At 40.8% G+C, this 4,807-nt stretch overlaps 1 protein-coding gene across 4 annotated transcripts in view; it reads left to right on the top strand.

Moving 5' to 3' along the window:
• Window positions 1-462: 462 nt before the first annotated feature.
• The window catches only part of mrtfba (myocardin related transcription factor Ba), a 47,782-nt gene continuing 43,437 nt past the window's right edge, over window positions 463-4,807 (top strand). For 3 of the 4 annotated variants that reach the window (XM_061908889.1, XM_061908890.1, XM_061908887.1), the window contains exon 1: window positions 463-675. The gene's annotated coding sequence lies outside the window, so the exon portion shown is untranslated. The remainder of the gene's footprint in view (window positions 676-4,807) is intronic. The other variant, XM_061908886.1, reaches the window with a different exon arrangement.

The following is a 4,807-nucleotide window of genomic DNA, read 5'->3' as shown; positions in this document are numbered from 1 at the left end:
GACTGTTATTACTGGCGGACAGGTGTAAGAAAACCCTTGTCTCCATGGCAACATCTCTGTCGCGTTCACTCACTTGCCGCTTTTCCACTAATGCAGGGGTAGGCAACCCAGAACGTTGAAAGAGCCATTTTGGACCCAAATAACACAACGCTGTCAAGCACCATTCACATAAAACTTGCGGTCTGCACCACCATTACACTTTTATATTAAGGTGGGAGCCGCAAAATAACGTCTCGCGTGCCGCGTGCCTGAGACCCCTGCCCTAGGGCCGCACTTAGGTCCATCCTTTTAGCATGGCAGCCAAGATGGCGATGACTGAGGGCGGTTAGTGTCTAATCACTTAGCACTCACCATTTGGGACACGTTGGAATTCAACATCCGGGTATTGGCTACGCACTGCATTGTCGTGTTTGGGAACGCCAAAGCCTGAGTGGAAGTATGGAAGTGCGCTCTCGTGCCACCACGCCCCCAAACAGCCTTCCTGCCCGGCTACGTCATGACGTCACCCTGCATCAGCACCCACAGAGTAGTCGCAGCCATTTTACTCCGCCAAAATAAACTTCAATCTCATTGCTGGAGGAAACCAAATCGCCGAGGACGACGCCGTTGTCATTATGGACACATCGCCATGAGCGCCAGCGCGGACGTTGTGGGGTTTCTGCTGTTGTCACGTCTGTAAGTAAAGGACGCCACGGCGCCGCTGTCTTGTTTTGAACACGTTAGCTCGTGTGCGCTTAAACAAGCTAACTAGCCAAACCGGGGAGGCGTCTAAAATGTACACACAGAGTTAATATAATGCTGCAGGATTTTAAAAAGCGTGTGTGCAGACTCAGTACTTATTTGTCATTACACGCAACGAAACTAAGTGTATGTAGTGTTTAATGACACTGCCTGTGTGCAACTCACTCACCTGTCAGATTTGAAGTGTCCCACATCCACGGCCTTATCATTCATGTGCTATAACATATATGTGTGGCCATAGTAAGCATTCTAAATACCATGTTGTTATAACATCGATTTGTGTATGTTTATGCTGACACCTACATGTATACTTTTATGCGGGAGGGGCGGTGGGTCAACTCGCAGGGGTCCCCAACCTTATTTTGCACCACCGACCGGTTCAATGTAGGCATTCTTTTCATGGACCAGCTTTCCTCTTGTGCCGGATAAATACTGCAAACATAAGGGCATTAAACATACAACTCACAATAACACTGAATTAGTTGGAGCCTTGGGTTTGTTTCTTTGCAATAAGTTGCAGATGGAAATCAGCCTTTGGTTACAATCCGTCACATTTATATTATATATGTTCATTAATGTGCATTGTATCATGTCACAAAGTTATAACAAATATCACAAATGGCAACTTCCTATGAGGAGTTTTTTTGGACATCTATAAACAAGCTTAGTGGTGTGTTTAGTGGGACAGGCAAAAGTTAAGTCAGAGAAAATGCAGTCTTTAATAAATTATTCAATGTTTTTCTGCGGCCCGGTAGCAATAGCATCATGGACCATGAATTGATTAACGTAGACCCCGACTTAAACAAGTTGAAAAACGTATGCGGGTGTTACCATTTAGTGGTCAATTGTACGGAATATGTACTGAACTGTGCAATCTACTAATAAAAGTTTCAATCAATCAATCAATGGACCGGTGGTTGGGGACCTCTGAACTACTGTACGTAAGTTGATAGATTCGATCGAAAATTGTTTTTTTATTAAGTCATTTTGATAATTCGGTTATGGTTCACAAAATGCCAGCAACTCATACTATGGTTTTTGTCTTTGTTGATTTTTCACACGGAAAAGTCTCTTTTGAATTGTCCTTCCAGGACCTTGCATGAAGAACGGCAGACAGCAATGTGACTTTTCTTTAAAGCAAAACAAGATAAAGATAAGAATAATACAAAATCTAAAAGTGTGATTTCTTAAAAATGTGTATGTCTTCGTGTGCAAATGTGTTCCCAGATAATCACAATTTCAATACAGCAGCAACAAGCTCAATTGGTTCAGTGACAATGCTCTTGATTTAAAACACACAACATTATTTTAACATAACTTTAGAAAATACAATTAACTTTTAGATAACATTGAATCTAAACAATGCTATGGAATAGACCACAAATAACTACAGTAGTTGTATGAATTAACGCAATAATGTACAGCATTTACTTTGGTGAGTGGACTTCTATGTATCTCATTCCAGCCACTTCTTTGTCAAACACACCATCAGCAGCGTTTCCATATGATCATTGCCGTTAAGATATTTTCTAATACCCTTGACTGGTGTTAGACTCATTCAGCTTCAGTATCGGGAAGACTAGTGTAACCGAAGTAATTTGGCACCCTGTCTTTATCTCATTCCGCACAGGGATATGAACCCTGGTTGTCAGCATGAGAGGCAAGTGTGCTCACCACCGAGCTATAAGCCATAGCTGGCTAACCAGGGAGTGAGGTTTACAAACGTACACATGGCCCATCCACACTGGCTGGCCTCCGTTACACTTGCAGTGATACATACATTCATGTTTTTGATGCGTTCTTTTGTTTAATTCAATGAATATAATCCACTATCTTTCACTCTCTTCCTTCATATAGTTGGAAAACAAAGTTATGTAAATCTCTAGCTATGCGCTATTGCTTGCGAGTGAGACTGAATATTTTGGTCGAATCTTATGGGGTTCACTACCCCAACTAATGGCGGGGTATTTTTGCTTGCATCTTAAACCGTAACAATTAGCTGAAGACCACACTTATCTCAAAAAATTCTTAAGTTGAGGTGCCACTGTACTAAGCATTTCAATTGTGATTTACATATTTTAACAGACTTGTGCAGTCCTTGCAACATAGAAGAGTCAGAGAACGACTGCAATGCCATCGCAAGTTCTTAAAGATAACAGACATACTGTACATAAAAGAAATAAATACATGTGCTCAAAATAATCCAAACATCATATCTCACAGTGCGCTCGCTCACCTGTGACTAGATTTGCATGCATAATAGAAATGTCACTTACGTAACGCAATTACTCCTTCAGCAAGTTCCCGGTAATTAAAGTCACCCGCCAACTTGCACAAAAGAAACAATCAGAACTAATTTGTGGCAAAAATAAAGCCAAGGAAAATAATGAATCAACTGTTGATATAGAAGTGATGGGACAAACAAACAAGCCAACGCATGAATACTCAGAGAGGGGGAATGGCGCCCAACTCCAGCATGATCCAAATTACCCAGTGTGAATACACCATGAGAGACAGAACAAGGCCCCTCTAGCCACATGGGTCAAATAGTGTTAATGCCTGCCGATTGATCGCGTGAAAGCAAATGAGGTGGTGCCTCAGCAATTCCAGTCAGGTCTGCCTGAGTCATACTTCCAGCCAGGATATGGCAGCCACATGCCGAGAAGTGTGCATTAACTTCAACAAAATGCATATGGTCGGATTGAAAAGTCATTATCCTCGCCTCTCTCTGTTTTTCTTCCTCCTCCTGCAGTATTGGTGGTTAATACCAGGCTTTCCTCCGCTGACCGTTATGTTTATCCCCAAACCATTATATTAGGGCAATATTTATCCTGCACTACAAAGAGCTAATGCAACAAAATTTCGTTCTTATTTGTACTGTAAAGTTCAAATTTGAATGTCAATAAAAAGGAAGTCTAGTCCAGTCTAGTCATTAACATTGGCAATGCACAATATTAACAATTCATTTTACCATTATTATTTATATGGAATTGTTGAATGTGGGGAAAAAGTACGTTTACACACAGACATCTTTTAACTAAGTTGTATTTAATATAATTAATTAAGCAACACACACAATATACTTACCTTAGCAGAAGTAATATTAGATATGGTTCTATTATTATTTGACATATCTTTTTCTGTTTAAATTTTTAAAGGTTTTACAGTGGTTAATATTCAAGGCAATGCAGGTGTCGTTTGTAATAAGAAAATACTTGTGTTTGTTAGCATTTAAGCCAGCTCGTGCTTAGCACAGTAGTTGCTTCTCCAGGAAATGATGGGACAAACAAACAAGCCAACGCATGAATACTCAGAGAGGGGGAATGGCGCCCAACTCCATGAGTTTTACAAAGTGCAATAATCGTAACGGATTTACGTCAATTCAAATGTATTTATGATGATGAACAGCAATACCGGTAATACTAACCATTATTGCTGTTTATCATCATAAGGGTAATGGTTACATCCCTATAAGGGCTGGGCCATATATCGATATACTCAATATATCACAGGTTTGTCTCTGTGTGATATAGAAAATGACTATATCGTGATATTCGAGTATATGTTCTCACGCAGTTGCTTTTAGCTGCGGGCATTACACTACAGGCGTTGCTCACTCTTTCCTGTCTCTCCTTCTCAGTAAAATAAGCCCACCTTATTACATACGTCACATACATATACGCCCTCGGGGAGCAGAGAGGTAGCAGCATGGGTAACGTTAGCTGTGGTGCGAATGGTAATACGAGAGAGAGAAGGTGCGAATCTGGTAACAAATAAAGGAATAATTAATTCCCATGAAAAACAGCACGGGGTCCATCGTCTGGCAGTGGTTTGGCTTCAAGCAGGAATATGTCGAACAGACAACCGTAATTTGTCAAGTGTGGGGCAAAAGCGTGTCTACAAAAAGTAGCATTACTGCTAATATGTAGCATCATTTGAAAAGTCACCTGCTAGAGAATGAAGAGTGTTTGAAACTCTGCATGTCAACTTCGCCGTTCAGTGCCACACCAACAAAATGCCGAGGCAACCTTATTTCCAGATAAACACCTTATGAAAAAAATAGTCA

This window comes from Nerophis ophidion, linkage group LG08, assembly GCF_033978795.1.
Source record: "Nerophis ophidion isolate RoL-2023_Sa linkage group LG08, RoL_Noph_v1.0, whole genome shotgun sequence".
Taxonomy (NCBI): Eukaryota; Metazoa; Chordata; class Actinopteri; order Syngnathiformes; family Syngnathidae; genus Nerophis; species Nerophis ophidion.
Note: the sequence above shows the minus strand (reverse complement) of the source record. Positions and strands in the feature narration are given on the sequence as shown.